Below are 21664 nucleotides of genomic sequence, written 5' to 3' on the forward strand. Positions count from 1 at the left end.
TAGAGTAATGGATAAATCTCGGATGTATACCGATAGAACCAAACCGCATTATCAAGATGGAGTCGATGCATTTATAAAGTTTGCTACGCATACATACCAACATGATATTGCGACTGGGAAACGGAAACCATACAACAAGGGAAAAGTTAAGATTCTATGCCCATGTGTGAAATGTCTCAACGTCTACGTGCACAAGGCAAGTGAAGTTAAGTATCATTTATATACTTCTGGATTCATTCAAAATTATGCCGTATGTACTAAGCACGGAGAAGGAGATGAGTCATCATGGTGGACACTTCTGGATGGTAATGGCAGCGACGTTCCGCACTCTGATGAACCAGCACATGCTGCAGAGACTATAGAAATGGTTAATTCTTTATTAGGAGAAAAAATTTCAAAGGAATCTGAGAAGATGCAACAGATACTCAATGATGCTGGGAAACCCCTATACGAAGGATGTAAGGATTTTACAAAGATATCTGCAATGAACTGTTTAACTTGAAGAGCAAGCACGGAGCTTCCGACAAGTTCTTTAATGAACTTCTACCAATGTTACAATACATGCTCCCTCCAGGAAATGAGATGATGAAAAGTACATATGAAGCTAAGAAGGTGGTGAGAGATTTGGGTTCAGGTTACGAAAAGATACATGTATGCATCAATGACTGCATTCTCTATAGGAAGAAATACAAGGATGACATCAAGTGTCCCACCTGTGGGGAATCAAGATGGAAAGTTGACGACACCACCAAAGAGGTGCATGAAAAAATTCCGGCAAAATTCTTGTGGTATTTCCCAATTATCCCAAGACTGAAACGGCTGTTTCAATCAAAGAGAATTGTCGAATATTTATTGTGGCACGACACCAGAAAGAAAGAAGAGAGTGTTTTACGGCATCCGGCGTACTCACCAGCATAGAAAAATATAGATGAAATATATCTCGTAATTCGTGATGATCCTCGAAATCCGCGGTTAGGGAATTTCGGCTGACGGGGTTGACGTAAACAAAGGCATGCAAAAACAGCACAGTGTGTGGCCAATTCTGACAGTGATTTACAACCTTCCGCCAGAGTTGTGTATGAAGAGAAAGTTCACCATGTTGTCATTAATTATCGATGGGGGGCCTTGTAAGGACATTGATGTTATGTTACAACCTTTTGTCTAGGATCTCAAGGAATTGTTTGAGGGAGTCCAATGTTTTGATGCGCTGAAACATGAGATGTTTACTCTACGTGCGATTGTTTTATGGACAATAAATGATTACCCTGCTCTCGGTACACTGTGTTGTTGCCCCTACCAGGGACGAGACGCCTGTAAGGTGTGTGGGATAAATACTTACTATGTCAGGCTAAAACATTGTAGAAAAGAGGTTTATACCGGGCATAGAAGATACCTACCATACGATCATCCATTCAGATGTCAGAAGGGGTTCAACGGAAAATAAGAAACTGAAAAGGCTCCGGAACTTATGACCCCGTCACAAATATACAATGAGGTAAATATTATAAAGAATAAATGGGGAAAGGGACGGAAGAACATTGTGGTGGAATTTGTGCAGGATAACCCTAGAAGAGGTGGAAAGATGAAGAGAATCGAAAAGACCACCGACCCAAAAAAGGGGAAGGGGAAGGAGAAGGAGACCGAAAGGCGCTACTGGAAAATTTTCAATATATGGTTCCGGCTCCTCCCCTACTGGCGGTATCATGTTTTCCACCATTACATAGATTTCATGCACGTCGAAAAGAATGTATGCGAGAGTATCGTTGGAACATTGTTGAACAATGAATATAAGTCGAAAGACCACCTTGTTGCTCGAATGGACCTGAAGGAGATGGGTTTTAGAGACGAGTTGCAACCTCGGGAAAATGGCAAAGGGGGATATATACTAAAGGCAGCATGTCACTCATTAAGCCCGGAGGAAAAGGACAAGTTATGTGCAACATTATCCGAGATAAAGGTTCCACAAGGGTATTGTTCAAACTTTTCAACACTGGTGAATCGAAAAGATCGAAAGCTTATCGGACTAAAATCGCATGATTATCACATACTAATGCAACATTTTTTCCCATTGCGATTAAATCAATTATGCCACAGCCAACAAGATATGTTATTATCAGGTTTTGTTTCTTTTTCAGGGCAATATCTAGCAAAGAAATCAAGGTGGCAGAGCTAGAAAAATTGCAGTCGGATCTCGTTGTGACGTTGTGCTTGCTCGAGAAATACTTTCCTCCATCCTTTTCCGACATCATGGTTCATTTAACTGTACATCTTACCAGGGAAGTGAAAATTTGTGGTCCTATATTCTTTCGATGGATGTATCCGTTTAAAAGGTGCATGAAGGTCATAAAAGGTCATGTGCGAAACAGAAACAGACCTGGAGGAAGCATTGCTGAAGGGAACCTTGCGGAAGAGACAATTGAGGTTATCAGTGAGCACCAACAAAGCATGAATAATACAGTCGGAATTCTACCAGACAAACTCAACACATCTTACACTGGCGAAGATTCTTATTCTTTCAGGGGAAAACCAATGTCAAATCCTAAGTTTCCTCGTGTTGATAAGGATCTGTTTGATAAAGCGCATTTCTATGTATTGCGGAATTCGCGTAAAGTTGCTCCTTACGTTGAGTAAGTATAACTAGATCTAACCAGATAACCTCATTTTTTATTTAGTTTTTGATTATGTGTCCGAATTTCTGTAAAGATAATAACATTAATCATTGCACTGTCCAGCCGACACCAGAATTTTTTGAAGGATAAATATCTTGGTATGAGTGATAGACAGCTAGATCAAAAACATCGTGAATAGTTCGAAAAATGGTTACAAAAAGTGGTAAGAGTTTGCAGAAAATGTCACTCTTTCTATGTAACTTTTGTGTTGAGACGGAGGCTAATCCTTATAATGTATTTCAGGTTGACAATGAGTGGGCAGACTCTAGGGAAAACTTCAATCAGGACTTAAGGTGGCTATCAATCCCACCGAATGCACAAGTAGAGACATACGAAACATATCACATCAATGGATACATGTTTCGCACAAAATCTCATGATGGTTCCGTTAACCAGAATAGCGGGGTTTACGTAGAGGCAACTGACACGCACATTAGACAAGCAGGGATTACCCTTAATCTGGCGGATTATTATGGTGTTTTACAAGAGATATGGGTGCTGGCATATCATTCACTGAAAGTGCCACTTTTCAGGTGTAAATGGGTTACCAAAGCAGGGGTCTCAAAAGACAAACTTGGCTACAATTTGGTTGAGCTTGATAAGTTGGGACTCCAGGATGATCCTTTCGTTATAACCTCCCAAGCTAAGCAGGTATTTTATGTGCCAGACCAGGAAAATAAAAGACAGTATATTGTGTTAGGTGCACCTACCCAAATCTGGAAATATGCTGGTGATGAAGTCGACGAGGAATTCAGTACGGCAGTTATTTGTCGGAATGAGTATAAATTTCCAAAGGTAAATAAACTTGACCTGCAAAGGACATCCAGGGATGATTACTATCGGGACGACATTAAGGGTAGAATTGTAAGGAAACCACCATCACCAGCACCAACAGCAGTCCCTGCTTCTCAAACGACTGCATCTGAGCAACCATTTCCAAGGACTAAGCGACAAGCCAGGTGATAGAATGTAGTTGTTTGGATTGTTCTGTTAACTAGAGAATGAATGTATGGATTGTTGAAAAAAAATGATTCTTAAATCATGGTGGGGTTTTGTATGCAGATGGGTTTTAACAATGTTGGATGAGTTTGGATTTGGCTATACTGATTATTGAATTAATATTCTGTCATGCTAGGATTAGTAGTAATAGTACTAGGCTTGCACATAGATTTTTTTTTGGAATTGGGCCTAAAATATTATTTGAATTAATCTTACTCCAACAACATTTTTTAAACTGGAGTAATACCCACCATATTAAACATTATTTTATATACCCTATTGATTCATTAATTCAGTTATTCCTACCCATCTCTACTTAACAATCATTGGAATTTTAGAATCAGTCACCAAGAACATTGCTTGTTTGTACATTTACAAAAACAAGAAGACAATAACAAAAACAAGTCCAGTACTACAAACATTCCTTTAACATTTATCAACACATTGAGCATTATATCAAGTTTTTTCAATTTCCGCATCAACACCACAAGTTCACACAACTATCAAACCCTCAAAAGATCAAAGCTTTAAACTACCATTACATATTCTCAAAATACCTTCACCAGAAGGCCATAACCCAAACCCCTTTCATTACAAACCATTACTACAAACTTGAAACAACGACTACCCCTTTCAACTTTACAATCTAAACACAATAAAATTCCATGTATCTTACTACTTGCCCACAAAATCAAAATAAAAGGAAATCCAAAATCGTACGCATCAACTTTCAAAATACAAAGAAACTTACCATCTTTCGCACCAACATCAGGAAGAGTAAAATGAAGGAAAATTTCCAGAAAAGTTGTTTTGCAAAAAACTTGTTGATCGTTTTCAGGATTTATGCAATGCCTGAAAATCTAGCCTTTCCTGGTAACTCTGATGAGCTTACCACCGTTCATCCTCATCAGTATCCAGACCCTCTTCACCATAGTCCTCGCTATCAGATGGTGCAGGAGAAGTCCCACTGGATGATGATTCATCATCACTATCCTCATACCCTTCTTCCCTTTCTTCCTCACTTGACTCATCATCGAGATCAGTGATTCGACGGCTCACCTTCACTGCAACAGGTTCACCCTCACTCATAGTGCGAGAAAAATTTTTGGGATTGGCAAGTTCATATTCAAATCTCCTTCTCGCCTTTTCATCATGATAATAATTCATCCTTTGCTTGTCCTTTGTAGCATCCGAATCTAGGTCACTGGTATCCACTTCCTCCACTTCATACTCATACCCTTCTGAGGCCTCGGAATCACTTTCTGTTGAACTGCCAAACTTTGGGGTCTTGGCCTGCTTCTCAGACTTTTTCTCATCCTTCTGTTCTTGCCATTCTAAGAACTTGGGTAGCCATGCATTGTAGAGATCCTCAAATCTCCTTTTCTTCCGCTCCTGAACAGCCTCTTCTGCCTCTCTCTGACGAGTTTTCTCTTGAATCCGATGATCAATTTCAGACTGTGATGTTCTCTTAACTGCTGCAATTTCTCTATGCTCAAATAAGGGAGAATTGACTTGGCTTGTGAAAATTCAGGTGTTACTGGTGGTGCATTTGGAAGATTTCCAATGGAATTGGTTGAATTCTGGGCAGGATCGGCCATACTCTCAATTTAGTTTGCTAAACCTAAACCTTTCCTCTTCTGTTAAAGATCTCTCTGAAAGTGGTAATCTCTATGCTAATTAACCCCTCAAATACCCCATTATGCCAATTCAATTCCATTTATGGCGCTTAGTTAGCCGTCATGTCACTTTGTTAACTACGCCCATTCAAAGCCATTTGTGTCCCCTTCACTCTAATAACCATCATTACTCTATCAAGACCTATTTTCAACACCTAATTCCCATTAAGACTTTTACCCTCTTTGGAACTGCCATTAAGGGAGTATCTGGTGGGTCACCAAACTTTGACATTTATCTTTGGGGTCTAATTAACTCTTTATGTTTTATGCATACTAGGATATGGCAGCACCAGTTGGGAGGCTTCATTGCAACCTGCTAAAAATGTTCTTCCTGCTAGAACAGTCCTTCATATAATAGCGTGTCCAAAAAGGAAAATGTCAGGTCAGAGACGGGTAGCCCGCTTTCCACTTCAAGCCCGTCTCTGACGAAAATAGTTGAGGGCAGCTGCGATTCGGTACTGGGTTTCGACTTCGGGTCACAGGTAGCCCGCTTAGAGAGTCCGCTTGCCAAATAGATGCCAAGTGTTTGCTGTCGCCTCTTAACGGCCAATAAGTTGAGGTGGCGTTCAATAGGTCTTTGCATGCACTTAGTAGGCATGTGCCTTCACGATATCTCAACTAATTGATATCGAGGATTGAAAAAGGATGGGTGAGATGTGTTAACTGTTGGTCTTCTCGTCCATAAGGCATGTTTGGAAGAAATTAGTTTTAATTTCCAATTCTGTAACTCTGTAACTTCCACATTCCATCTCCGCAAAATCCCTTCAGTGTTCCAATTGTTGAAGCTATGTCTAAGCGAGGTTATAATGCATATCTAAATCTGAATGATCGCCCAACCATGTCTACAAATCAGGAATCCATGGGTAGACCATAGGAAAAGAAGGCTAAGATGAATATGCAAGAAAACAAGGTATTGATTTTTGATAATCTTGGAAGAATTGTTGGGTTCAAGGTGTTGAAAGTGAATTTCATAGTTGTAATTGGCTTTATTAGTAACTGTGATGGTTTTATTGATTGGGATTCCCTCATTTCTCCAATTTGACGGGTAGTAGAGATAAACAGTAGCAGAAGTGAGGAACCAAATCCAAACATGCAAGTTAGTACCGGAGGTGTTGGAGAAGTCAAAGAGGATAGGGTTGTTATGCATGATAGTGCCAGTGCTTATGCGTTGGAACCTCAACTTCCTTAACTCCAAGGGGCAGATGAAGGGTGGGTGGTGTATGCCGTTCATCCTGACAAAGGCCAGTTTGTGATTAATGAAGGTGTGGTGCTTGCAGGGGAGGAGCAGGTGGTTTGTGGTGGTGCTAGACAGGGGTTCTATTCTGCACCAGTTCCAGTTGCATACAAAGGTAAGATTCGGGAGAATGACACTCTTGGTCTCCCCAATGATGTGGTAGTCTTCCCCAATATCTTCATGCTGGCACCAGTGATGCGAAAGTTGGTAGAGGATGCTTATGATATTGCAATCTTCGGACCAGGGGAGATAACTGATTCTAATGAGATTCCTGAGGATGTTGTAGTTCCTATGCCTCCTCCTAGGGGAAACTATTTTGTGCCAAGGAGGAGGGCTTCACCAGAAGGGAGTGGATCTAACAAGAAGGTTGTTGGAAGTGGTGCGGGGACCTCTGGGGTTGCACCAGCAGCTTGACCAGTATTCAACCATCCCCTTCCAGATGGTAAAGTAAGTATTCCTGTAAATGTTTTTTGGGTGAATATTGCATATATTTCTCATGGATAAACAGTTAATGCTAGTGGTGCTGATTTTGGATTTGATAGTGTTGGTTTTAAAGACAATGATGTTCAATTGAATGTATATGTGGTTCTGGGGTTATTGTATTATGCTTGGTTGAGTGGTTGTTGTGTTTAATTTTGGTTTTCAGCTTGATATGGTGACTATAGTAAATAGCAGGGGGAATTTGAAAGGGGGTTATCATGAAGGTTTTAAATTGTTTTATGGGGTTAATAGTTTTATCTGGGCATTCATATGAACTACTCCAACTGGTAGAATAACATATTAGTACATGAATGCTTGAGAGAGCAATGAAAAATCTTACCAGAAATCCAGTGTGGTAGCTGAGAGGCAATTTTGACAGCACACATAGTCCAGGAGTAGGATCTTTTAGAAACCAAATTGCATACTCCCAAGTTATTTATAGCATTCCAATTCAACGGATTACCAAAGAAATTTTGATTATAGGTGTATTTTCAAAACACTAATCATAAACATCTAAAGATGGGAAGTTTGGTGGATTGGTACGCTATCTAACTTCTTCGAGGTCATGCGTTCGAATATGGGCGAAAGCTTTTTATTAATTTTTTCAAAACGAACTTTTTAGACACACTATAAAATCGGCGTGTCTATAGAACGCACACTATGGACACACATATACTAGCGTGTCCAAAGAAGAACTTTTTGGCCACACTTTCAGTTTGGCGTGTTTATATTAAATGTTGAGTAGTTCAACCAGTGTAGTATTTTCAAAACACCAATCATAAACATCTAAAGATGGGCAGCTTGGTGGATTGGTACGTTATCTAACTTCTTCGAGGTCATGCGTTCGAATACGGGCGAAAGTTTTTTATTAATTTTTTCAAAACGAACTTTTAAGCCACACTATAAAACCGGTGTGTCTATAGAACGCACACTATGGACACACATATACTAGCGTGTCCAAAGAAGAACTTTTTGGCCACACTTTCAGTTTGGCGTGTCTATATGGCCAACACTATGGACACGCATATACTGGCGTGTCCAAAGAAGAACTTTTTGGACACACTTTGAATTTGGAGTGTCAAACAATCATACACTATGGACACGCATATACTGGCGTGTCTAATGAACCAACTTTAAAACCACACCTTAAATGGCGTGACTAACCTTTTGGACAGGCCACAAGTACCTAATGTGGCCATAGACTGGTCTATAAACACGCCCAATACCTAATGTGGCCATAGACTGGTCTATAAACACGCCCAATCAAAAACTTGAAGTTAACGTGACTAAACAGTTGAAATTTTGACACGCTACTAGCCATGGAGTGGCTGAAAGCACTTATATGAACACGCCCATTGAACATGGCGTGTTTATAGGGTAGAAGTATACCCTATAGACACGCCAAAACCAAAAAGGCGTTACAGGCAAATTTATATTTGGCGTGGCTAAAGGCCATTTCTGTACTAGTGTATGCTCCGCAGCGCTTGCTCGCATTCTTGTGTCCATGTGAACTTGGCCCCTTTCTTCAAGATATCAAAGAAATGTTTACATTTATCTGAAGATCTGGAGATGAATCTTTCCAAGGCTACCAATTTTCTGTTAAATTTTTGCACATCTTTTATGGTTACTGGGGATGGCATGTCCAATATGGCTTGAACTTTAGATGGATCTACTTGAATTCCCTTTTCTGATACTATATGCCCTAAGAACTTCGATGTCTCAACCCCAAGTATGCACTTCGCTAGATTTATTTTCATCTTGTATACTCTCATTTGTTCAAAAATTTCCTTCAAATCTTCCACATAGTCTCCCGATTCTTTAGTTTTCACTAGCATATCGTCGACGTAAACCTCCAGCTTCGTGTGTACCCATTTGGCGAAGATATTTTCTACCATTTGTTGATATGTGGCTCCCGCATTCTTCAATCCAAAGGGCATTCTAGTATAACAATATAGCCCTCTAGGAGCGAAGAAAGATGTGTGTTCTTGATCTTCTTCTGCGAGTTGTATATGATTATATCCTGAATATCCATCCATCAATGAAAGTCTCTTGTATCCCGATGCTGATTCCACCATTTGAGGTATATTAGGTAAGGGGAAGCTATCCTTTGGACAAGCAGTGTTCATATCACTGAAGTCTATGCATATCCTGATCCCCTTATTTTTCTTTGGTACTATCACCATATTCGCGATCCATTCTGGATACTTCGCTGGTCTTATAATTCCAGAATCCATCATCTTTTGAAGTTCATGCTCTATTTGCTCGTGATAAGCAGTTGTTATCTTTCGTATTCTCTGTCTTATTGGCTTGATCGCTGGATCGAGATCTAATTTATGGCATGAGACTTGCGGATTAATTCCCGGCATTTCGTCCATGCTCCATGCAAAGACATCGAGATATTCCCTTAGCAGCTTTATCAGTTTCTCTTCCTCGTCCACCTCCATCTTCATTCCAATCATTATCGCCTTTGGCTCTTCCTCACTTCCTAAATTTATCTCCTTCGTGGGCTCTACCGCGGCGAAGTTCATGATTGGTTCCCCAAGTGGATATGGTTCCTTTAATTTCTACAAAGTCTCACCTTCCTTCTTGGGAATCTCACTTGGTATGGCCCATCATTCCTTTGGTTTGGTCATGTATACCATCAATTCTTCTTCTTTATTTGCCTCTAGCTGTAGGATCAGAATCTCGCAACAATAATGCCTCATCAAAATTATCAACAACACAACACAACAGCGTCGCAGAACAATTTCAGAAATGACATAATAAACGACGTCAGCCAAAATCATGAGAAAAATGTGATGGTTCTGCGAAAATTGGAGAGTTTGCGAGATTAACATTTGTAAGGTTGCGAGAATGTCGCAAGCCGTATCCGAAAATAAAGGACAGATTAGCTGTCATCCACTATGTAATTCCCTATAAATAGTCGTTCCATTGTAAAGGAAGGGAGAGATCTTTTTCTGAGTGAGAAGCAAGTAAATAGGAGAGAGAAAATCTAGAGCAGTGGTTATTCTTGATTCCTTTATCTTTTCTTGTAAGATTGTTCAAAAATTGATCAATAAAATTAAGATTGTTAATCTCAAATGAGTTGAATGTTAATGAAATCTTGTAAGGGGTGTGGTGTAGGATTTCCTGCAACTACATAATGGCGCTAGAAACAGGGAACATTGAAGATTATTCTAGAAAAAATTGAAGATTAATATTGATATTTGTGAAGATTTGGAGTGATTGATTAAGAATTTTACATAATTTCTTGCAATTCGTTAACATTGAAGAAATGGCTAGATGAAGAAATACATCATAACAACCAACTACTGTTAGAAGAAGCAAGAGAATTGCTGGAAGAGAAAGAAGTGAAATGGGAGAATCTACTAGAATGAGAAATAATGGAGAAAATCAAATTCAACCACCAGTTCAACAAACACTAGTACAAGGAAGGAATATAGATTATGATAGGGTTAGTATACACACTTGGCAATCAAATTCCACAGAAGAAGTAGAAGAAGAGCAGCAAACCAGAAACCATAGACAGGTAGAGAGAAATCAAGAAGCAGATGAAGGAATAATTCATGGAGATGAGGAAATTGGAGCGTTAGAAATGTTGAGACGAAGAATACATGAAGAAAGAAAAGCTGAGGCAGAAGAACGTGCAAATCTAACAAGGCAAAATCACGAATTGAGGATGGAAAATATGAGACTACAGAGTAGAAGATCGAGAAGTATTACAAAATCATATTCAAGATCGACTAGAAGAGAGATGAGGCGAAACTAACCCACAATTAATGATGGAAACAATATTAAAGAAGAAATATCAAATCCTAATGATGAATATCGCGAAAATAGAGAAAGAACTGATGATCATTACGTTCCACAAAATGAAACTTTTGATGATAGGCAAAATGGTAGAAATAAAGAGAATGGACAACGTCAGGGACGAAATGATCAAGATGGCGAAGGAAATCGAGAGGAAGGAAGGAGAATTTTACATGAGAGAGAAACTCAAAGAAATCAGCACACGATTGAAGAAGAAATTGAAAGACATTATGCTGAACAAGCACGTTTAATTTTCGAACGTGAAAGATTGAGAGCGGAAATGGAAGAACAAGAGCTTCAGGAGACAATTCGCCAGAACAATCACGACAATCGAGAACGAAGGCGTACACAAAACCGGAATAACGGTAATATCAATGAAGAGTACGATAGAGTACAGAGGATGGCTGAAAGACAGCGAATAAAATTAATAAGAAATGAACAAAATCATGAAGGGGAAAATGAGAGACATCATCATATGCGAATTCAAGATAGAGATGAAGAAGAGACTCGCAGAAGAAGATGAGATGAGGATAATGAAGAAGAAATGCAAAATTTCGCGAGATAAGAAAGACATGAACGCAGAAGAAGGGAGGAGAAAGTAAAAAGACCAATGGATCAAAATTTAGGTGTAAATAAACAAATCTTGAAAGAATTAGAAAAAATGAGAGGAATGCTAAATAATAAAGGAGAAGTAGGCAGAAGACAATTGGATGAAGCTATAGAATAAGCTGCGAAAACTCCATTTACAAGGGAAGTACAACTAGGAGGAATACCTCCGAAATGCAATTTGCCCGCATTAACCAGCATTTTTGATGGAACAACTTGTGCAATTCAACACATTAAAGCCTATGTGAGGTGTATGTTGCAATGGGAAAATCATGATGTTGTATTATGCAAGTATTTTGCATCCAGCCTAACAGGGGAGGCATTAAAATGGTTCGAAGGTCTTCCAAAGAATACAATAACATCCTTTAATCATTTGCAGACTATATTCCTGGGAGCATATATAAGTAATAATTCTTCGCGACCTGGTGTTGAAGATGTGTTTGGATTAAAACAAAGAATTGGCGAAAGTTTGAAGCACCTAACTAAAATATGGAGGACTATGTGTAGCGAAATGGCTGGCCTTGTGGATGAGAGATATCTTATCTTATCATTTATCAATGCTATGTTTGCAACCAACCTATTGTATATCCAAATTTTCAGAGTCAAGAATACGATCACAATGACTGAATTGCGAGAACTTCAAGAAGAATATATTGCTCTAGAGGAAAGGAAAAATGAAATGGAATCATACCCAGTTGTGAACACCAATTCACAAACAGCGAATGCAAGCTTATTACCTAAACTAATAAACACAGTGGCGAACACTTCGCAAGTACAACAACAGAAGGTGACGGGTAACAATCAACAGAAACTGGTGGCTATGGGAAGCCGAGATCAAGAGGAGTATGAAAGAGAAAGAAATTTCTACAATCGTGGTGGAAATAAAAAGATTCAAAGACTCGATCATCCACAAGAAACTTATGGAGGTCAAAGACAAAACTATAGTAAAGGACAAGGAGGCCACAAGGTAGTATGGGAAGAAATCAAGATGCCACCTCTAAATGCAAGTGTGGAGAAAATATGGGAAGCTATAATTTTGATGGAGAATATACCAACACCATGGAACATAGGAACGGAACCACCTCCAAACCACAGAAGTCATGAATTTTGTTCTTATCATCATTTTCATGGACATACCACAAATGATTGCAGAAATGTAAAAAGAATTATTCTGAGAATGATAGATCAAGGAAAACTAAACCACTTTTTGGTAGGGCACCCAAAATCTCAACCATTGCCGCCACCACCACCAGAGCATCACAAAGTAAACACGATGAAAAAGAAGGAAACATTCTTCATAGAAGTTGGTGCAAAAGCAAAGAATCTATTTTGTCACTCTATCATACATTCATACAAGACAATTGAAGATTTTCATGACAATGTTTTAAGTAGAGTGTTCGCAAGAGATAATGATGGAAGATAAATTATGAATATTGCGAAAATCTCGCCACTAGAGGAATGGCAGAAACAGATTATTTCTTTTACCGCAGAAGAAATCCCCGAAGGTGAAGAGGTACATGATAATCCATTGGTAGTTAAATTAGAAATTAATCCAAAACCGAAAGAAGATGAGGATGATGAAGCTGAAGATTCATGGGCAATTAATAGGATTCTAATCGATACTGGAAGCTCTGTGAACATACTATTTTATCATACTTATAAAACTATGGGAGGAAGAGATGATGATCTTATACCATCAACATATAAGATATATGGTTTTAATGGTACTGCCAACAAGCCTAAAGTGGAGGTTACTATGCGAATTCCATTGAAGGGAATATCTTCTGAAATCCTATTCTGTGTCGTTGATATATAATCACCCTACAATGCATTAATTGGTCGACCTTGGCTAAATGGGATTCTAGGTGTAGCTTCAACTTTCCACCAGTGCATCAAATTTCCTCATCCCAGCGGTGTAGGAATCATAAAGGGAGATTGGGTTGAAGGAAAAAGGTGTTACGAAACTGAGGTGGAATCCTGCGAAGGAAGATCAAACAAGAAGGCAAGTTGGCGACAAAAAATCAAAGGGACACAAAGAAGTGAGAAATTGATGGTAGATGCAATCAAACGAAAAGAAGAAGAGATGTTGCGAAACTAATGCTAGCTCAGAATAAAAATGATGAATATACCACTACCAAGGAAGCGGTAGCAGAAAATAATAAAGAAGCAGAGGATGACAAAGGTAATAAAAACAAGAAATGTATGAATGATTAATTTGTTGCGACACTCTCGCAATAATTAAAATTCTCAAAAATACATTTTATTGAATGACAAAATTGAGATTGCGAAATGCAAATACGATATGATGATGTGCGAGAATCTCGCAGAGATAATGAATTTTACAGAAGACAATCATAGAACAATGACAAAAGAGAAAGGGGCGAACCTTTATGGCGTACACCCTAGTTCGCGAATACAATTTCGCAAGAGGCAAATGTAAGACCTAAAGTACGTCATATAAGGGGGTACCTGTTGCATGGCTCAGGGAAAGGCTACACCGCCACCGGAACCTGAGTCATGGAGATTTGGGGTCAATAAAGCCCATCCGGGAGAGGCACCTTGGATTCTCAGCTTAAGCATATGACTTAGGTTGGGCGACTAAGGTAATAAGGACTCTCCCAAGGAGTGCAGAATCTGATCAAGGCGCCGAGGTACACGGTTGAGTCAAGAGTTCCAGGGGCGTTTGAAGTGTACCTTGCCATTCTTGACAAGTCTTGGCTTATACTGCACTCGGCCCGAAGAAAACCCCACTTAGGGTGCAGTCTCATAACCATAAACCCTATAGGTAAAAGGTATAAGAGGCTGTGAAAACAACTGGTTGTTGTTAAGACCAGATGGGAGGACCCAACCTTGTATGGTAGATGTACGCCTCCTTGAAGGAGCAACCAGGGGGAAGATAAGGGTGGCACCCTCCATTAAGGAGATGATAAGTGTCTTAAGACGCAAATGTCATGAGGCTTTTTGCTCGCAAGGGTATTAAGGCTTGTCATATTTTTGCGACAATTCTGAAGAGGAAATAATACAAAAGAAAAAGATAAGACGAGATCAATGGGTTTTCGCATGAAAGTGCGAAGACGTCCTGTGATTTCGTCGCAAGACGGCAATGTCATGGGGATTTATTTTCGCAAGAATATTTAGGCCTGTCATATTGTCGCAACATTCCTGAAGAGGCCATAATACAAAAGAAAAAGTTAAGGCAAGATCAATGGGTTTTTGCATGAAAGTGCAAGAACGTCCTGCGATTTTGTCGCAATGACAAGAGGTGGCATAATAAGACCTTTAATTAGGAAGGCAAAATAAGACCATACAGGAATGAGATTTTGAAAAGAATCAAAATTCACTTCGCATAATATTGCGAAATTATACATAAATAACTGCGAAATTGAGGCACAAAATAAGAAAAATCTACAAAATCTCTCATTTAGATACAAATAACAGAGGCAAGTATGGGAATGAATGAAATTAGAAATTGTTATTTGTCTCCATATGATAGATTTACACAAAAATTCAAAAATTAATTATTATATTGATTAACTGTATTGCAAGGAAGAATTGTTTTAATGAATGCAGGTCAAAATGAAAGAAACTCATATATTAAGGAATATGGGGAACCAAAAGAATTCGCAAATATACAGAAAGAAGGAATAAATGTACAAGTATTACAGAAGATCAAAGAAAGAAACAAAGACTACTTCTTAGTTGATCCTTCATCATCTTCATCAGACTTTTTCCCTTCTTCGTCTGCGTCAGAACCTTCATCACCATCAGATTCTTCATCATCAGCTTCGCTATCAAAAATAATCAGACTGGGAATATTCTTTGGGATCTCCTCCAAGAGACAAGGATAATCAGAATGAGGAATATTATGGTCATCACAAACCATTTGGATAGTTTGATTGCGAAAATGCATAGCATCATTCTTAAAGTTCGCAACAGTGATCTTGATTTGATTCTTTAGTCTAGAATACTTGTCGTTGCGAAAACAAAGATTCTTTGCGAGTTCCTCTTTTTCAGCTTCAAGTTCCTCAATCTTTTCACGATATTTACTTTCAGAATCTTCGAGCAAAAGACAATCAATTAATAACTTGATGAAAATTCATAAGAAACAAAAGATTAGTAAAGAAGAACAGTTAATAACCTTCTCTGTCAGAAATCATATCTCTAATCAAGGCTGTATGCTCAACTTGGAGACTAACATTTACACCTAAATCTTTTCTGGCATCATCTAAGATTTTCGCAGCCTAAGCAAACTCATCCTCATTACTTATAAGAAGACGAGAACGAATTTGGTTTTCTCTTTCGCGGAGCTCGATGTTCTTGCGGTTAGCTTCATCTCGTTCAAGTTTAACTTCAAGAAGAGTCTCTTGGAATTCGCCAAAACCTTAGCACCTTGATCAGAGATGCGATCCTTATAATCTATGAGACCACTAATTTTGGTTCTCAACTCATTGATTTTCTCTTTAGAATTAAGAAGGAGACGCTTAAATCGGTTGGCTAAGCCTAAACTAGATCTATGGTCAATTTCTAAGAGGCGAAATTTGGATCTTAGTTCATTCAGAGAAAGAGATGAAATTCTATCATTTGAGAAACTATTTAAAGATTTATTAAGACGGTCAAGAAGAGTATCATTATCCAAGGCATTAGGAAATGAACGAAGAATGGTAACTTCATCAGAAAGACCATAAATGTCTGCAAAAAGGATCAATTAAATAAGATAAAACAACAGGATGAATGAATGAAGCGAAAGGAGAAAAGTAACATACCATAGAGTTGATTATTAGCTTGCTGAAGACTAGAGATTTTGTTCTTATACGAAGAAGAATCAATTTCTAGTTGTTTGTTCTTTTCGCGAAGACATTTGACTTCAGCTTCCAGTTCCTCATTCTTTGTACGAAATTGAAGATTCTTCTTTTCCAGAATTTCGCGTCTCCTCTCCAGATCTGAGGCAACAGCGAAAGAATCTTTTCTAGCCTGCGAGAAAATATAAAAAGTATTAAAATATAAAAAGATTTTGAGTTACAATAATGAAGAAGTAAACAGGACGAAAGCATACCAGGCTATTGAGAGAATGCAAAAAATCGGGAGTCACTGATCTAGAAACTCCACGAAGAGAACTATCACCATCCAGTAAAGGGACATCGCAAATTGTAGCGAGAGCTTTGCAAGTATTAGCGAATTGACTATCTCCCATTCCTTGCAAAGAATCAGAAAAGAGGCCAGAGAGCTTAGCCATAGAAGATTCAGATGGAGAATCTTCACTTGCAGCAAGGTCATCATTATCCTCATCATCCTTGTCACTCTCGGAATTTTCATGAGAAGGAACATTTGAAGGAGAAAAAGAACGGATTTTTCTCTTCGCAGTTGGTTTTTCCCTGCGAAGAGCACCTTTGCCTTTATCACCAGTCTTCGCAACATTGGCAGGCTCTTCTATTTCAGCAATAATTTTCACACACAAATAGAAGTAAGAAATAGAGTCAATAATATACTTTTTAAAATCATAGAAGAATATTTCTTACCTCATCTTTGTATGAGCGGAGAGCTAATAAGGTACTATCCTTCCCAGTCCTGTGATAGCTATCTTTCAGTTTCTGGATCTGTAGAATTTCGCAAGAATTAGCGAATAAAAGAATAAAAATAAATAAAGAGATGTACATGAGCGAAACTGGAAGAAACATACCTCTTTCTCCTTCTCGGGGCCAAGAGAATACCCAAGGTTGATAAGTAGCGAGACTCTCAGGAAGAACATTTGACCCAGCAATGTAAGGTCCTTTCAGCATCAAGGGAAAAACACACCATTTATCATCTTTGGATTGGCGAGGAGTTGTGTTCTTACCAGAATTCCAATCAATGTCTTGCATGAGTATTTTAGCTTCATCAATGTTATCTTTCCTTTTCAAACGAATACCCCAGCGAGTATTCTCTTTCTTCATGGAGATCAATTCATAATTTTCAAAGAAACTCGCTACTGTGTATTTCTCAGGAATTATCTCCAAGTCTGCGAATTTAGGATCCCTTAGTTCTGTGGAGTACAGATATCCTTTACCAGCACCACGGTTAGCGAACTCTAGCATCAGACGGATGCAATCACCACTCACCTGGAAGATAGCTCGCGAAAATCCCGAGTGAGCGAGAATTTCATAGAACAGAGGAATATCTGGGTCGTAAAGAGGAATGGGGAGACCTGCGAGAATTTGACCTAGAGAAATTATGATTGATTGATCATCATAATATTGATCAGAGAAAAGTTTGATAGAAAGAATTGACTTGGCACTTTCACCAGGAATGTTAGAAAGTGTGAAACCTTTCTCAGCAAGATCTTTTTGGACGTCTTTTAAATTTTTCTCATGTTTGTGGCCACTTGGAGGCATATCTGAATATAGAGTATGGGAATGAATATGAATAAATTAAAGAAGAAAGAATTACAGTAGCAGAACTTACGGAAGAAAAAAAGAGTTGCAGAGATGAGAAAGTAAAAAGAGAAGAGAAAGTAAAAAGAAAATGGAAAGAAGAGTAAGAAGAATATATAAAGGAGATTTTCTTACTCGAAGAAATAAACACCATTAATGCGAAAAGACGTGAGCGGTTGAAAAGCAGCAGTTACAGAAGACGTGTCAAGAAATAAATGGAAGAAAGGATACGTGTGATAAAAGCAGAATAAGAAGAGATGGACAGTTGCGGCAGTTCTCACATCATTCTCTACTTCGCAGAGAAGATATGAGAAGAGGCAAGATGTAGGATCAGAATTTGGTAACAATAATGCCTCAGCGAAATTATCAACAACACAACACAACACAACAGCGTCGTAGAATAATTTCATAAATGACATAATAAACGACGTCAGCCAAAATCATGAGAAAAATGTGATGGTTCTGCGAAAATTGGAGAGTTTGCGAGATTAGCATTTGTAAGGTTGCGAGAATGTCGCAAGCCATATCCGAAAATAAAGGACAGATTAGCTGTCATCCACTATGTAATTCCCTGTAAATAGTCGTTCCATTGTAAATGAAGGGAGAGATCTTTTTCTGAGTGAGAAGCAAGTAAATAGGAGAGAGAAAATCTAGAGCAGTGGTTATTCTTGATTCTTTTATCTTTTCTTGTAAGATTGTTCAATAAAATTAAGATTGTTAATCTAAAATGAGTTGAATGTTAATGAAATCTTGTGAGGGGTGTGGTGTAGGATTTCCTGCAACTACACTAGCACCCTCTTTCTTTGTTCCTTCTTCCTTTTCAATTTTCCTTCATAGTTATTGACATCCTTTTCGTTGCAATCTCGTGCATCCCTTTCATCTCCTTTTATCTCGCCAATTCCACTTGGCATTAGAAATCGAATTTATTGATGGAAAGTTAATGCTACCCCTTTTATCCCATGTATCCATGGTCTGCGTATAAGGACATTGTAAGGAGATTCCACGTCCACCACGCAAACAATGACTTTTGTTTCTAATTCTCCTGCGAAGATCTTCAAAACCAATTCGCCCTTAGGCTTAGATGCAACTCCACTAAACCCATATACTACCTCCGTCCCTAATTAGATGACCTAGTTAAAATTTACTAGTAAATTTAGAAATGATTTATCTCTCAAACTATACAATGGATTTTCGTAAACTTTGTATCATCGGAAAGCATTTTAAAACACCTATCTAATGAATATAAATATGGCTATCAAATTTTACATATTTCTTATAATAATACTAATCTATCACTCCACTTATTTATAGTATAGGTCATGTAATTAGGGACGGAGGGAGTATATTATGTAGACGACACGAGATTAGAAACTTTATAGCCCATAGTTTTAAATGCATGACAGATCGACCGAACTTCCAGTATCTACCAAGATTCTATCTATTGTCCATATCTTTTTGTCTCTTGTAGGATCATCCTCCTACCGAGAATGTTTGCCGAAATTTAGAGTTATAACCAACGGATCTGTATGCGAAGCTCCTCCCTCGGGTGCATCCATTGCTGAAAAGAAAATAGCTCTCTTATGCCATTCTTCTAATGGCCCTTTCTTCGTAATACTGAATATCTCATTCCCCTCAAAATCCCTCTTATGCACTCTTTTAAGTACGTTGTCATGAAAATTTTGAATTTTCTTCGCGGAATGAATTATAGAATTATAATTCAGTCTTTGAGTTCCTCTATCAATCTCAATCCGATAAACTTGTGCCTGATTCTGGTTATTGTCACGAGGTGGAGGCGGCGGCAATAATGCTGTATTTTCCAAAAAATGCTTGAGCTTCCCCTTTTCAATTAAGCGAAGTATTATTCTTCAGACGTTTCTGCAATATCTTGTATGATGTCCATGAAAATGATGATACTTGCAAAACTCATTACTCCTTGCACTTGGTGGTGGTTCCCTCCCTAGGTTTGGGGGAGATGGAATTTCTTCTGTTAATACAATCGCTTCCCATACTCTTTCTATTGTCGTATTGAGTCTAGGAAGTGATACATCTTCAAATTGCGGCATTCTCTCCCCATGTCTTGGACCTTGATTACACCTTCGCTGATTTCCCGAGTTGTCACCTCGTGGTTCATAATTCCTCTGCCTTGGCTCGATGTATCTTGGGTGTTGATCGATCCATTCTTGATCTCCACTAGACACTGCTACTAATTTTGCAGGAACTATATTTGATGGTTCCCCATTCTCATACTTTGAATTACTTTCTACTGCATTTTCCATTCTTGGTAAAAGACGCGAATTTCCTTCTTTTGGTTGGACTTGTGCAATTTCTACGACCTCTCTTTGCTTCTCCTCCAGGGAAATATATTCCTCCTGGTACTCTCAATTCATTCATAGTTAATGAATCACGAATTATGAATATTTGAGTGTACAAGAGATCAGTTGGAATTAGGGCGTTCACAAAGGCTAAGATGAAATTCTTCTCATCGACTCTTCCAGCGAGCTCACTACATGCAGTCCTCCACCTCATCACAAGACCTCGCAGACTTTCTCCAGGCTTTCGTCTTAGGTTGAACAGAGTCTCTATTCCCGGTCTCAACATGTTGTTGCTTATGTATGTTGTTAAAAAGATCCTTTGCAAGTCACTAAATGAAGAAATATATCTCTCCGGAAGCCCATCAAACCATGCCAACGCTTCCCCAGTTAGACTCGCAGGGAAATATTTACAAAGTACGTCTTCATTTTGTGCCCACTGCATCAAAGAGGGGGTATATTGCTTTAAGTGTTGTACCACACTTTTTGATCCACTGAATATGCTTCCAAAGGTTGGTAATGAACATCTCGCATGGATATTTGTCTCTAATACTTCGCGTGTGAATGGAGATTTGCCAGCCTCTTCTATTGCCTCATCTAATTGTACTCGCCCCCCTCTTCGTGAATTGTTAATCATTGACCTCATATCTCGCAATTCATTTAGAACTTCTTGGTTCATATCATTTCTACCTTCATTTCGCCTATTCCTTCTTCTTCATCCATCTCTTCTATCATCCTCGTGCCTTTTATCTTCCTCGCGTCTCCTATCTTCCTCACGTCTCCTTTCATCTTCATATCTTCTTTCATCTTCGCGTAATCTTTCTTCTTCGCGTGATCTCTCTTCTTCTCGTACCCTCTCCTCCACTCGTCTTCTATCTTCGTCAAATCTTCGCCTCTGATCTTCCTATCTAGTCTCTTTCAATGCTTTCCTTAGATCCCTTTCTTCGTTGTTTTCCCTTTGGCGTCTCCTCCTTAGTTTCCTCTTTTCCTCATGTATCCTTTCTTCATTTTCATTATTCTCCAGTATTTCTTCTCTCTGACGTAAATTCCTCTTAGCTGACGATCTTGTCCTCGCATTTGATTCTCCTCCTTGTTGGTCATGGGATGCTCTTTCCTCATTGAGTTGACGATTCTTTTGCATCAAAGTAACGTTCTGTCTCGCAAGTATGGTTTGTTTCTCCACTAGATCTCTTTCTCTTTCTAGATGAAGTACCTCCCTCAACTGCTCCAATGTCATATTTTCCTCATTGACACTTTCCTCTCTTTCCTCACCTACTGGCTCTTCTCCTACAACTACATCGATCAGTATCAGTAGTATGAACCGATCAATCCTTCTCGATAACGATTCTCATCATGATCGTCAATTTGTCGTTGATTCATACCAAATTTGTTTGGTGATGTGCGGCTGTACACGGTTAAGGGCATTTAGGTAACTGCAATAGATATTTTGACTTAAGTCAATTGGATGTTGACT

This window comes from Papaver somniferum, chromosome 2 (genome assembly GCF_003573695.1).
Source record: "Papaver somniferum cultivar HN1 chromosome 2, ASM357369v1, whole genome shotgun sequence".
Taxonomy (NCBI): domain Eukaryota; kingdom Viridiplantae; phylum Streptophyta; class Magnoliopsida; order Ranunculales; family Papaveraceae; genus Papaver; species Papaver somniferum.